The 14,797-nt window shown below is 42.9% G+C and overlaps 1 protein-coding gene across 1 annotated transcript in view; it reads left to right on the forward strand.

Annotated features, from left to right (window-relative positions):
• The first annotated feature begins 7,470 nt into the window (after positions 1–7,470).
• CDK17 (cyclin dependent kinase 17) overlaps positions 7,471–14,797 on the forward strand; it is a 145,085-nt gene continuing 137,758 nt past the window's right edge. The window contains exon 1 of the mRNA XM_036760187.1: positions 7,471–7,670. The gene's annotated coding sequence lies outside the window, so the exon portion shown is untranslated. The remainder of the gene's footprint in view (positions 7,671–14,797) is intronic.

Genomic DNA, 14,797 nt, shown 5'->3' on the forward strand with positions numbered 1-14,797 from the left:
ATATAAATGCTAGCGATTAATGGAAAGAACATGGATTTTGGAATCAGGAGACCTATGTTTGAATCCCATCTCTTAACTAGATGAATCCAAGTTGAACCTAAATGCAGCCAGGTGGTAGAAGTGAGATTTGAGCTTAGGTTTTCTGAACTCCTGATCCAGTGTCTGTTATACTATGCCACGGTGCCTCTGACTTAAGATGAAATTTAATCCTTGACAAATGTAAGGTTCTATGCTAGGATTCAAAAAACCCCAAAAAACAACCGTGCCCACTACAGTTTTGGGAAGTGTGACTACACAAGTCACATCACTTCTCTGTGACTTCACTGGTCTACAGAACTCCCCGGGGGACAGGGGGAATAACTGCCTCTACAATATAGATCAGCAATCATTCTGCAACTTAAGATTTTGTTTGGGGCATGAAAGGATAAACGACTTGCTAAGGATCTCACACAGTAGGGGTCAGCAGTAGGATTTGAATCCACATCTTCTTGACTCAGAGGCTGCCTCCCTTGATTGGAACCACCCAAACCCATCTGGTCTGCTTGACTGCTGGTTTGGAGGATATGATAATTACTGATTTACTTCCTTCTGATGTGATGGAGGACCCCCAGACCTTACTATCTGCCTTGACTCTCTACCCTGCAGACCACTAGCACTGTCACCTGACTTACTGACATAACTGAAGGACCCCGGGCTTTGCCATCCGCCCTGCTACTGGACCCTCAAGGTTTCTGGGATTTTCCATCTGCCCTGCAGCTGAATTTTCTTTTATGTGTTTTCTCCTCCAATTCAAGAGTGAGCTCCTTGAGAATACTTGTGCCTCCAGCACTTAGCAGTGTTTGGTATATAATAAGCACCTAATAAATGCTTTTTCATTTTGTTTATTTATTCATCCATACATCTACTATGCTATGCTGCCTTTCTTAGTGTTATAGTGGGTGTTTAATAAAGTTTTATGGGACTGAAATGAATTGTTCAGCAGTGATGGAAAACCATAGTGGCCAAATTCAGGGAAGCTCAAAACCAGAAAACCAGACATTTATTAAATACCTACTATGTGCAAGGCATTATGCATAGGGCAAGGCAATATTACATCTAAAGAGATTAGTCTGCCAATAAATATTTATTAAGTGCCTACCATGTACCAGGCACTGTGCTAAGTGACAGGGATACAGATATGAAAAAAAAAGAAGACAGTCCCTACCCTCAAGGAGCTTACAATCTAATGGGGGAAGTTGAAAAGGGAGGAGTGGGGGAGAAGGTACCTGATTTTCGGGCATGGTGGAGAAATCAGTGAGAGAAGTCCCAAAGTAGTGCAGCCAGGTGAAAAATGAGTTGTCTGAGCTGAGCCCGCTCCTTAAATGGAAGTTTGGAGTTCATGGTTCCACCCTCCAATCAGGGAGCCAGAGTGTGGTGACTTACAATACCAAGGCTAGTGAGATCTTACAGGATGCTAAGGTTAACCCAATATGGTGCTCCCTGGGGCATGGTAGAGAAGTCAGAGAGTTACCAAAGTAACTCAGCCAGGTGAGAAATATAGGGACTGGATCTATGATTTCATTGTTGTGGGGAACTCCCAGGGGAGGAAATTCCCTATACCAATGCAAGTTTTTACCTTCTCTGCGGTTTATAGTCTTAGACAGTTCCTTAGAATAGAGAAGTTGAGTGATTTGCTCTGGGTCACATAGTCAGTATATGTTAGCAGTAAGACTTTTGAACCAAGGTCTTTCTGATTCTGAGATAGCTCTCTATTCACTCTTCCATGCTGATGCTCACAAAATATTAATAGATGGGTAAATACAAGATAATTTGAGAAAGCAGAGAACACTAGTAACTAGCATGATCAGAAAAGGATTGCCTTAAGAAGACTGAGTGGAGCCTTGAAAGAAGCTAAGGATTCTATGAGGAGGAAGAGAGGATGACGTTCCAGGCAGGACAGACGACATATGTGAGGCACGGAAGTAGGAATATATATCCATTTCATGGGACAGCAAGTATGTGAAGAGAAGTAACATGAATTGGAAAAATCAGCTGGCGCCATACCCTGAAAGATTTTAAATGACAAGCAGAGGAGTAAATAGGTAATAGGCAGCTACTGAAGATTGTTGAGTGGAATGGTCAAATCTGTTTATTAAGAACATTATTTTGGCAGCTATGTGGAAGATGGATTTGAAATGGAAGCAGAGAAAGAAATGAATGATCTATCTACTTAGGTGTTGAAGGAGTATAAGTAGAAGGATTACACATACTCTTGAAATCATGAATTTCTTGGAAAATTTACAAAGTGAGAGAAAAAAATTCCAACCAAACTAAAAAACTGATTAGATACCACAACATGGAAAAAAAAATCCAACACTATTAATCCTACAATGAAGATTAGAAAAACCACCCAATCAAAACAAACCTTCTTCCCTCTTGCTTATTATATGTATTGTATGGTCCTTTCTTGAGTAAAATAATAGCTGACCAAGTAGGGCCCTTTAGGGCTGCTGTGAAGCCACAGAATAACTAGTTAGAGTCCATCCTTCATTTATCATCAATAAAATCATCATCTAATTGCCAACCCTTTATTACTGCAATAAAAGTAGGAAGAATAGAAGTTATTTTTTAGTTTCTGTGGCTGGCAATTAGGAGAATCTTTTGATTTGCACTAGAGAAAATGTGATCTGTAAGGGAAGCAGCTGATACTATGACATATCAGCCTGCTGTCTTAGACTTACCTTAATTATTATTATTCAAGACTTTTTTTTATTAACTAAGGCCCATAATATGGTACTTGAAAGTTATCTGTTTTGGAAAAGGAGCTTGAAAATGATGCTACTTTATGCTTTGGTTTCACTTTTTTTTTTAAATTTGAAAAGATCAAATAAAAAGCATTGTGTTTATTTATCAAGACCAGAGCTGTAAATAATTAAAAAAAAGGTACACCTATGTATATGTACATATATATGTGTGTATGTGTGTGTGCCACTGCACTTTGAGGGCCATGGGATTGGTCTATCTTATTTACATATGAAACTTCCATCTGTGTTCTTACCCCCATTAGAATGTGAATTTCTTGAGAGCAGGAACTGTTTCATGGTTCTATTTGCATCCCCAGGGTTATGTACACAGCAGATACTTAAGAATTGCTCCATTCATTCATTCAGTACATTTGGATTTCAGTACGTGGAGCAAGAAGTCTGTATCAGAGCCTAGGTAAGGGCCTTGTACATTCAGTCAGTAAACATTAAGCAAGCATTGGGATTACAAAGACAGTCCCCACTCCCTAGAAACAAGGGTGGGGAACCTGCAGTGTGGAGGCCACCATGTGGCCTCCACACTGCAGGTTCCTCACCCCTGTAATCTAACAGGGGGATGCACTATGCAAACAACTATGTACAAACAAGATATCTGCGGGAAGGTGATAACATTAAGGGGGCTAGTTTAAGAGTGTTTTGTTATTCTAATTGAACTTTAGCCAACAAAAGAAGAGAATTAAGTAAGCAGTGAGCATAAATCAGTATTTTGTAAAGGAAGGAGGCAGGAGAAGGAAAGGAAGTAATGTGTCCCTAGGACAATTATCAAACTTCCTCTTGGTGTGACTTGGAATTTGCATTGAACCATCTATTCCAACTTGTATGACTCACTTATTAAAGTGGGAATAAATTAGATTCCCATTGTATTTTTCACCTGGTGTTTCGTGTCCTTTAAGTATTTGCCATTCAAGGGTCCCTTCGCACTTGAGGACCTAGAGGGCCACATGTGGCCTCAAGGCTGCAGGTTCTCCACGCCTGGTTTAGGTTTTCCTTCTTCCCAGCCCTAGCCTGCCATGGCCTCCACTCACCAGTCCTTCTCTCATCCCCTCCTTGCTGATTTAAAATTGCTTTTAACACTATGCTTTTATCCTTGTTAGTGGGAAACCAAACTGGGTCATTTTCATGCCGTTTTTCCACTTTCACTTTGTAGTTCATTCAAGAGTTGACCAGAATTGGGAAGGTGAGGATTTAAAGAAACAGCCACCCCCTAAAAAAGGGGAAAAACCCCCACCTTATCCCAATAAGGCCCTTTAGGGACAGTAGCTGTCACCGACCTTGTATCTGTGTCTACATAAAACAAAGTGGATAATTGAAGTAGTTAGGATTTTTAAAAGTTCAGTTACCTGAACGCTTCAGGCAAAAGCTTTTAAGTTTTTGTCTCATTTACATAATTACTTTCATCTGTCCTCTTTATGCTTCTTCACAAGGGAGAAAAGGAACTAAAGGGGTTATAGCTCTAGAGATGGAAGGGACCTACTCCAACTCTATCATTTTACAGACGAGGAAACTGAGGCCCAGAGAACTTGCCCCACTAAAGTCACAGTTATGGATTGGGAAGGAAGGGAGCAGGGAGTGAAGAAGAACAAATGAACCTGAAATAGAAGGATAATTTCTTTCACTTTGCCTTGGTAGAAATCACCTGATATTAACATTAGGTCTCCTCCTCCTCCTTCTGACCTCACTCTTTCTGTCTATGGCACCACCATTAAACCTATTTCCCTTCCCATGTTTGTAACAGTGGAGATCCTTTGATACTTTTACTTCTAGTATTTAGCCAAAAAGTCTTATGCTCATGGATGGTACAGAATAGAAAAAAACCTAAGAGATTATTCTCCTACCCCCCAATTTTACAGATGAGCAAACAGGTTAAACAACTTGCCCGAGGTCGTAAATGGGATAGGCATAGATTCCGAGGGAGAAGGGATCTTGGAGGTTATTGAATCACTTTAGAGATGAAGAATCTTAGGCTCAGAGAGGTAGTTAGTAAATGTTGAAGGGGGGAATGGAACCCACATCGTCCTGTCTGCAAGTACATTGCTTTCTCCTCTATACCCTAAGGTCCTGAGATTCCATGTTCAGCCTTCTTTCATGACCATTTGAATGATGCTACCTTTATGATATCCTTCACATTCATCCCTTTGTCTCTTTTCTCACTATCTCCGCCTCAGAAGGTCTCATAACCACCTCGTATGGTTTGTAATAGTCTTTTTAGGAGTCTTCCTCATTTCTTCTCTCCCCTTCTCCCCCAGTCTGTCTCATACCATTGCCAGATAACATTTCTAATGAGTAGATCTGCCGATGGTACTACTCTGGTAAAAAAAAAAATGGTGGCTTAAGGTTAAGTCCTCTACACCCTGAGCATGCAATGACTTTTCAGCCTTATGTCATTTTAGTGCTTTCTACAGACTTAAGACTGGAGCCAAATCAAACTATTCTCTGACCCCTCCTAACATATATCCTGTATCCTCTCTCCCCAAATACCTTAGCTTGTTTAGTATTCTTCTGTCATGTCTCATTCTTGGTGACCCCATTTGGGGTTTTCTTGGCAAAGATACTAGCATGGTTTGCCATTTCCTTCTCTAGCTCATTTAACAGATGAGATGCTGAGGCAAACAGGGTTAAGTGACTTGCCCAGGTATGAGGCCAGATTTGAACTCAGGGAGATGAGTTTTCCTGACTCCACACCTGGTACTCTGTGCCAGCTACTGTGCCACCTAGCTGCCTATGCCTTAGTTGAGGCTGTTCCAACATCCTTCTTTCTCCTCTTGAATTTTTCTGCCCATTCATTAAAGTCCAACTCAAATGCAATCATCCCTCACTTTCCTTGATTTCCCTTTGTATTACTACAATACAAGAAAGGAAGAACTATTTACTTTTTAACTGTCTTGGCTGGCAATTAGACTAAGCTCTGGATTGGTGCTGGAGAAAGTTCGATCTCAAAGGGGAAGGTGATTACTTTCAATGACAGGAAGTACTTTGTTTAAGCCCAATGCTAATAATGCTCTTATGTAATATTACAAATGATGGCTATCTGTGTTTGCATCTTATCCTTCCACTAGACTGTAAACTCCAGGAGGATAGGAATCATAATGGCCTGTCTAAACTGCATATCAACTCAACTCAGCAAGCATTCATTCAATAGTAGATTGAGAGCTAAAAGGGAGGGACCTCAGAGGTTAGACTAAACACTTCATTTCACAGATGGGGAAACTGAGGCCCAGAATGGCAAAATGACTTGTCCAAAGATGGACAGGCAGTAAGCCTGGATTTGAAATCAGGTCTTCTATGCCAAGTCTGATGGTTCTCTCATCCTGGCAATTCAACTAGCATTTACCAACTACAGTGAAAGGAAAACTGAGCCAGGGGATAGCATTAACAACTTTCCAGTGGGTGGGATCAGGGTAGGTCCCATTCAGGAGTGTGGTTCTACCACTGACATTCTGCTGGAATTTGGGCAAATCTCTAATATCCTCTGGACCAGTTTCCTACTCTGCAAAATGAGGAGTTGGCATCCAAGGTCCCTCCAGCTCTAAAATCTATGATTCTGTGTTAGAATGAACTGAGGCTTGTTAGCTAGTCCCTGAACATAGGGATTATTTCAGTCTGTAGCGGCACCCTGGGTACCTATTAGGTGCTTAATTAATGCATGTTAATAAATAACATTATATAGGCATAGGGACTAGATCTGTTATTTCACTGGTATAGATTGGCACATTCTCTCCACTATAAGACTCTGAAGAGTTTCCTAGAGAATTAGAGATTTGTGGCATTTGTTCAGGGTCATATAGCTAGGATGGGTCTAAGGCAATATTTGCACCCTGCTGCTTATTATCTCAATATTAATAAAAGCTTGTCGATCGATTAATATAAATGAATATTTATGGAATCCTTTTTACATTAGTCCTTCCCACAGAGGGGTTGCCCCCCACAGGGAAAATCTCTTCCCCACTGGGAACCCCGTGTTCTTCAGTGAAAAGGACCCTAGATCTGGAGGGAGATCTGGGTTTGAAACTTACTGCTTCTGCGATCTTGGGCAACTCAGTTTCCCCAATAGTAAAACGAAGGGGTTGAACTATATGTTCGCCGGACATCCCACCAGCTTTAAGATGAAAATCCTGTGGCCTCTTTACAACAAATCACGTAACTTCTCTGGGTCTCAGTTTCCCAATCTATAAAAAGAGGGGATTGGGGTCTCATGACTTTTATTGCAGGTTACTTTCCCTCCGGGCCCGGGTCCCTATCTGTACAGTGGGTGGGGGGCTCCGCAGCCCCAAGGATTCTCCTCCCCTGGCTCCAGATTTCTCTCTCTAGTGCCGAGCAGCAGATGCGGCGCTGGAGGCGGGGCACGCCCCGTCTCCCTGGAGACCGCCCCGCCCCTCCCTCCTGCTCCGCGGTCGCGGCCGCTAGGGGTCGCGCTGGTCGCGGCGGCTCCCGCTCGGGCTCCCAGGGCCGCGGCCGCTGGTTGGTTGTTTCCCTCCTCCCCCTCCCCCTCCCCCCGCTCCCCGCCCTCGCGCCGGGCGGGGAGGGGGCGGGGAGCAGGCGGAGGCGTCCGTCCGTCCGTCGGCGCAGTGCGAACGCGGCCCACGACGCGGGGCCGAAGCGCCGCCCGGAGCTGACGCCGGAGCCGCCCGCAGGAGCCGCTGGAGCAGCCGGAGCCGCAGCAGCCGCGCCCGTGCCGCCCAGGGAGCCGAGCGCCCGCCGGCCGCCACAGCCGTTGTCCGCCGCCGCCGCCCGGCCGCGCTCGGCCGCTCCGGGGCCATGTTGGGCCGGGGGCTCCGCTCGGCGTGACTCGGGGGCCCGCGCCCGCCCCCTCCGGACCGCCCGGACAGCCGCCAGTCCCCGATCCCCGTCCCTAGCGCCCTGGCTCGCCTGGTAAGTACGGGATCCGAGCGCGGGCCTCCCCTCCGGTAGCGCCCGGCGGGCAGCACCCAGGTTGGGGGCCACGGACCCTCGGGGCTCGGCGCTTTTTGTTCGCCGCGGCGGCGGCGGTGGCTCCTGAGGAAGACCCGCACCCGCCCGGCCGCCCCCCCCGGGCATTTCCGGGGGCAGGGGCGGGGTGGGGCCGGGCGGCGGGCAGTCTGTCAGTCCGTCCATCAGTCCGTCTGGGCGCCGAGCCTCCGCTTTCTCGCCTTCGCCCCCGTCCCCTCTCCGAGTCTCCCCTCCCCTTCCTTGCTTCTCTGCCCTGCTCTCCCTTCCCTCTTACTCCTTCTTTCTCCTTTCCTTCCTTCTTTTCCTATCTGGTCCTTTTCCTTCCTTCTCTCCTCCTTCTTGTCCCCCTCTCCTCCTGTCCCTTTCCTTTTCTCTTTCCTATCTGGTCCCTTTCCTTCCATTTCCCTCCCCCGTCCCTTCCCTTTCCCGTACTCTTTCCTCCCCTGTCTCTTTCCTCGTCACTTTCCTTGCCCTGTTCACCCCCTCGCTTGGCCTCAGTTTCCTCCTCTATAAAATTAGGGGCTTGGACCGGGTGATCTCTAAGGTCCTGACTCTCAGCTCTAGTTCCCAAGGTCCTTCCTTGCCTTCCCCCCTGCCCTGCGGCCGCCGCCTCCTCTTCCTCCTCCTCCACCTCCTCCTGTCTCCTCCCACGGGGGACGTGGGGAGGTGTCCCCGCGCGGGGAGGGGGAGGAAGAACTGGAGAGTCCCCCGAGACCGCTAACGTTGGCCTCCCGGAGGAGGAGGAGGGGGCGGCGGTGACAGCAGCTGCAGCGGCGCAGCCGGGTCTGGGGATGGCGGTGGCGGGGCTGAGCCCGAGGCTAGGGGAAGAAAGGAAGTGGCAGGGCCGGCCCCAGGAGACCCAAGAGCTCCCTGGTCGCCGGAGGAGGGAGGGGAGGAGGAGGAGGGAGTGCGCTTCCAGCTCCTTGGAGACGCGACAGGGCCGCGAAGGAGGAGAGAGAACCCAGACAAAGATGAGGGCCACCAGGTGAGGGTTACCCTCACCACCAGCCCTGTGTCCTGGCCAAGAGCAGTCAGGGGGAGACCTGAGGGACACCTAAGGAACTGTGTGGAGGAAGAGAGCCGTGTGTTGCCAGAACCGCCAGATCTCTGCCGCAGTTACTTTTTATTTTTATTTTTTTAAGTGTCAGTATCTTACAAAAGCTCTAGATTCCCTCTCTCCTCTTCACCCTCCCACACACTGACACATTCGTTCTCATCTGGACTTTTCCTCCTTTTTCTTCTTCCTATTTCTGTTCTCACCCACTCCTTTACCCCTTGTGGAGCGGTATTTTTGCCTTCAGAGCTTTATGTTGTCTAATGACAGGATGCTTGTGCGTGTACTGACCCCGAACTGCTGTGAACCCTTCTCTTTTCCTCCCACCTCTTCCTTTTTGAGGTCTGTAATATCACATGGACTTGATATAGGTTATACATGTATAGTTATGCAAAACATTTCCATATTAGTCATGTTGTGACAGAAAACATAGACCAAAAAAAAAACCTGAAGAAAAATTTTTCAAAAGTATACTTCAGTCTGTATTCAGACACCATCGGTTCTTTGTCTGGGAATGGATAGAATTTTTTATCATAAGTCCTTCAGAGTTGTCTTGGATTATTGTAGTGCTGAGAATAGCTAAGTCATTCACGGCTGATCATCTTACAATATTGCTGTTACTTTGTATACAGTACATTTCACTTTTCATGAGCCCATGCAAGTCTTTCCAGGTTTTTCTGAGAGCATCCTGCTCATCATTTCTTATAGCACAATAGCATTCCATCACAATCAGGTAGCACAATTTGTTCACTCAGTTGATGGGCATTCCCCCAATTTCCAACTCCCTGCAACCGGAAAAGAGCTGTTATAAATATTTCTGTACATATAGGTCCTTTTCCCCTTTGTTTTTTAATCTCTTTTTGGATACAGACCTAGTTGTGGCATTGCTAGGTCAAAGGGTATCCATGGTTCTATAGCCCTTTGGACATAGCTTCAAATTGCTTTAAAGAATGATTGAAACAGTTCACAACTCCACCAACAGTGCATTAATGTCTTGTTTTTCCCACATTCCCACCAATATTTGTTATCCTCCTTTTCTGTCCTATTAGTCAATCTAATAGGTATGAGGTAGTAACTCAGAATTGTTTCAATTTGCATTCCCCCAATCAATAGCTATTTAGAGCACCTTCTCATATGGCTATAGATAGCTTTGATTACTTCATCTGAAAACTGTTTATATTGCTTGATCGTTTATCATTTGGGGAATGGCTCCTATTTTTACAAATTTGACTCATTTCCCTATATATTTGAGAAATAAGGCCTTTGTCAGAGAAACTTGCTGCAAATTTTTTTTCAGTTAGGATTGCTAAATATATTTCCTTCCATCCTATTCCCTCCCCCTTTATTCTGTTTCTCTCTCTCCTTTCACCCTGTTCTTCCTCAAGAGTTTTGTTTCTGACTACCACCTCCCCCAATCTGCCCTCCCTTCTATCACCCTCCCCCCTCCCCTTTCCCTTATCCTTGTCCCCTCCTACTTTCCTGTAAGGTTAGATAGATTTCTATACCCAATTGAGTGTGTATGTCATTCCCTCTTTGAGCCAGTTCTGATGAGAGTAAGGTTCATTCACTCTCCCTCATCTTCCCCTGTTGGAAAGTAAACAGTTTAACCTTATTAAGTCACTTATGATTTCCCTTTCCTGTTTACCTTTTTATGCTTCTCTTGAGTCTTGTATCTGAAAGTCAAATTTTCTATTCAGCTCTGGTCTTTCCAAGACTGCTTGAATCAAGAATGCTTGAAAGTCCTCTATTTCATTGAATGTCTGTTTTTCCCCCTGAAGGATTGTACTCAGTTTTGCTGGGTAGGTGATTCTTGATTGTAATCCTAGCTCCTTAATGTAGAAGCAGCTAAATCTTGTGTTATCCTGACTGTGACTTTATGATACTTGACATGTTTCTTTCTGGCTGCTTGCATTATTCTCTCTGTGACCTGGGAGGTCTCGAATTTGGCTGTAATATTGCTGGGAGTTTTCATTTTGGAATCTCTTTCAGGAGGTGATTAGTAGACTCTTTCAATTTTCACTTTTACCCTTTGGTTCTAGAATATCAGGGCATTTTTCCTTTATTATTTCCTGCAAGATGATGTCAAGCCCCTTTTTTTGGTCATGGCTTTCAGGTAGTCCAATAATTTTTAGTATTTCTCCTGGATCTATTTTCCAGGTCAGTTATTTTTCCAATGAGCTATCTCATGTTATGTTTTTTCATTTTTATGGTTTCATTTTATTGTTTCTTGATTTCTTATAAAGTCATTTGCTTCCATTTGCTAACTTCTGATTTTTAAGGAGTTATTTTCTTCCAGCTTTTGTACCTCCTTTTCCATTTGACCATTTCTGTTTTTGAAGGAGTTTTTTTCTTCAGTGAATTTTTGTGCCTCTTTTTCCATTTGACCAATTCTGCTTTTCAAGGCATTCTTCTCCTTTTTGGTTTTTGTACCTCTTTTACCATTTTTCCTAATCTGTTTTTTTCAGGTATTATTTTCTTTGGTTTTTGATTGTGTCTCCTTCACCAAGTGGTTGACTCTTTTATTCTTGATTTTCTTGTATCACTCTCTTTTCTCTTCCCAATTTTTCTTCCACCTCTTTTAAATGATTTTCAGAATCCTTTTTGAGCTCTTCCATGTCCTGAAACCAATTCATATTTTTCCTGGAGGCTTTGAATGTTGGAATTTGACTTTATTATCTTCTTCTGAGTATGTGTTTTGATCTTCCTTGTCACTGTAGTGACTTTCTATGGTCAGAATTTTTTTTCTTTTTGCTCATTTTTTTTAGTCTATTTCTTCACTTTTAACTGTTTGTTAAAGTGGGGCTCTGTTTCTAGGGTGGAGGGCACACTGTCCCAAGCTTCCAGGGGTTTTGTGCTGCCGTTTTCAGAGGTACTTCTAGGGACCTGTACATTTTTAGTTCTTCCAAGGAGTTATGATCTAAAGAAAGGTGTGTTTACCACTCTACTACTGGCCAGTGCTTTGGTCTTGAATGACCACAAACACTCTTCTCTGCCCTGGAACTGTGATGAGGGTCCATAATACTCCCAGGCCACAAGCTCTGGTCTGCTAGTGCTCCTCCTTCCCCTGGCACTGCCACCCAGGACTGTGACCCAGACACAAGTATGGGCAAAACAACAGAGTCCTGCCTGACTGCCAGCAAAGAGACACCTGTAGTCTCCTTCTGATCAGTTGTTCAAAGCCCTTCTGTGCTTGAGATCTTCTTATAGAAAGAAATGTCTGCTAGCCCCTTGGTCTAAATCAGCCATGTGCCTGTTTTGGTGGCCTGGAACAGATGTCTTCAGCTTTGCCCTATCAACCACTTTAGTCAAATAATTTTATAAGGTGCAGAGGTGGTGCTGCTTATATTGAATCTTAGATATTTCTGAAGGCAGCCAAGTCTTACTGACAGCGAAATTGCTTCATTTAATGAGAAAATGCTGGTGCCCATCAGGTAGGAGGAAAATTTAAATAGAATGTTAAAAGCTTTTTATTCTTTTTTGGTAGGATAAAACCTGGAAAACTGGAATTCAGATTAAATTAAGTATAGTTTTTTTATTTTAAGTAAATTGGAACCAGTTTTTGCTGTGCTTATTTAAGGGTCTAAAGATATGATTTTAAACTGGGGATGCTGCTTGTTGAAATCATCCTCTCTTTGTGATTTCTAACATTTACATATTTTGGAATAAGCAGACCTGATTCTGCCAAAAGATACAAAGAAAACATGAATGAATTTGTGCAAGAGACTTTCCTTTTGTGTTGAAGAATCCTTTTCTCCTTTTAGAAAGGATTTTGATAAAATGCATGGTGTAAGAAAGCCTTACATTAACTTGCCAAATGGCCTCTTTGGCATGAAGGACCTACATTTTTAGTTCATAGCTTTCAGTAAAACCATACCTGACTCTCCAAATTCCAGGATGTTTCATAAGATAAAAGTGAAAATATCTTGATTTCCCAAAGGTGAGTGGAAAGGATAAGGCATTTAAAAAATCTCTGGATAGACCTTTTTTGGAGTACAGAAGCAACTATGTTGTTAACATTAATATGAAAACAGTAACGTTATGTAACTGTTGCTTTGAAGAAATTGAGTCTTTCAAAAACCTAGTCAGAAAAAATTTGGCTTTTCTTTTAGCCTGGGCAATCTGTTAACTGATTTTTCTCAACCTAAGAATTTCCTTTTCTCTTCCATTTTACAATTCCCTTTTCCTCCCTCCCATTCCCCAGTTTTAAGGACTATATTAGTATGACAGATGAGGACATGTTAATGTTCGGGGTAACTTGTGTGTGTGTTGAAAGGTGGTAGTTTGAGAGTAGATTAGGACACAGTTTTTCTCCTGGTTGATGGATCATCAGAGTTAAAGACATGCTAATTTCTTAAATTGCCTATTACTAAATGGAACAATTAAGCTTTTAGTAAAAAATATTTAATTTATTCTCCTCCTTAGAACCAAACCTAATGCCTTGAGATTTAGAGTCAGATAACTTTAAGCAATCCAGCCTGAAATGTGCATCTTGCATTTTAATAAAAAAAGATTTGTTCAGGAAAGATTCAGAATCCTGAGCTATGTTGTAATAATTAGCTTTTAAAATATATACTTGAAAATAATAGGGAAAAGAGGAATTTTCATTTTCTTTGTGCTGCAACTTGAGAGCTCATAGGAAAAACAAATCATTCTTGTATGCTTTGTACATTCATAGGTGTTTCATCACTGTTTATTGCAATAATATTTTAGTTTTGAAATATTAATGCTCCCTTGCTGCGGACAGTTGATAGCATTTAGGAGCAAGGTTCTTTTCTCTCTCTTGGCTCCCTTATTTTGCCTTCTTTTTGCAACTGGTTTTCCTCTTTACCTTTGTAACTGAGTGTATTATCAGAAAAACCATGTAAACATTTTATTTTGAAGAGTAAGCATTTGGTAGGACCACAAACCAGTTGCTAGTTAAAGTGATAATGAAATGCTTCTTAAATGTGTTTTGTATTTAATTCTTAGAACACTAAACTATTTTTTTCTCCAGTATAGCATTTTCTTTGTTATTGGGTAGTAATAATGAATATGTATAAGACATTTAAATCTTGCCTTCTTATTGAGATTCCTAAATCTTAGTTGGTAATTCCCGATGGAGACCCTAGTGTTCAGCTCAGTAGCAGCAGAAACTCATCTGTATTTCCCTGTAACTTGCTTAATGGGGCTGTTGCAGGCTTGTAAAAATGTTCTATTAAACTTGAAGATGAAATATTTTTTTTCTTATCTAAAGGAGAGGAGTTTTAGGTATCTCAGAATTTCAAATAGCTTTTGATAATAGGGAACTTAATATAAAAATTATATTAAGGTACATTTTTACTTCATGATCATGACATAGCTTAACAATTGAAAACAACTTCTTAATTGCTTTACTTTTTATGATGCTTGTCATTTGTATCATTGTTAGTCATATCCATTTCCTTGAAAGATATAACAGCAGAAAGACCTTTGACCCTTGGGTTAGAAATAACAAGCCACAGAGTAAAACTTGTGTTCACCAAAAGTCCAGTACTTTGAGGGATGTAGGTCACAGAGTCCAAATAAAAGAGGGATTCCCTGTAGATGATGAGGTCCTACAGATGGTCTTGTTTGCAGGTGACTTGGGTTGATGGCATCAAGACTAAGTGCTTTCAGAGCCCTCCAGAGTTAGCTCTATAATCTCTCAGAGTTTGGCCCAACTATTCTGGTCTCCCTGCTTCCATTTTCTTTTCCTCTCAAATCTATCCTCCACACATTTGACAGGTTTTGAATATTCCCAAGATGTTGTCCTGACTATGCTATTTTCCTGCTTTAAAGTGTCTTCAGTGACTCTCTTTTGCTTTTCGGATAAAGTACTCCTTAGCCTGGTATTTAATCAGCTCTTCCACCTGCTTTTCCAGGCATTTCCTATTATTCCCCTTTATATTATTCATTTCTTCCAGCCTAGTTGGCCTGCTTGCTGTTCCCAAACCTAGCCTGCTATCTCATATCTCCATGCCTTTACTGAGGTAATCTCCCATTAGTGGAATAAGCCTTG

This window comes from Trichosurus vulpecula, chromosome 5 (assembly GCF_011100635.1).
Source record: "Trichosurus vulpecula isolate mTriVul1 chromosome 5, mTriVul1.pri, whole genome shotgun sequence".
NCBI lineage: Eukaryota > Metazoa > Chordata > Mammalia > Diprotodontia > Phalangeridae > Trichosurus > Trichosurus vulpecula.